Consider the following 365-nt stretch of genomic DNA (forward strand, 5'->3'; position numbering starts at 1 on the left):
TGTCTTTTCCTAAGTATATCTATCATGTCATTTCTGCTATTTCCCAATTCTCATTTTTCTTGTTTTTTCATATCTTGATTTCTTTAATGTCTTTTAGCATATGTTGAAATAATAAGTAATGGTTTGCATCTGTTCTGTAGGTATGTCTTTTTAGCATCTTTGGCATTGTCTATGGGGATGTTTTTCCATTTCTTCTCTTTTTTCCTGACAGTAATTTTGTGTGAGATTTAATCTTGGTGTTTTTTGTTTGTTTGTTTGTTTGCTCATTTAAAACATATGAAATAATTTTCTTAAACTTTCAGGAGGAGTTAGCATTTGGGAAAGCATTTCCAATTTCACAAGCTGATCGCTGTCTTTTTTGTTGT

Source organism: Rhinopithecus bieti, unplaced genomic scaffold (assembly GCF_001698545.2).
Source record: "Rhinopithecus bieti isolate Rb0 unplaced genomic scaffold, ASM169854v2 scaffold_2888, whole genome shotgun sequence".
Classification (NCBI taxonomy): domain Eukaryota; kingdom Metazoa; phylum Chordata; class Mammalia; order Primates; family Cercopithecidae; genus Rhinopithecus; species Rhinopithecus bieti.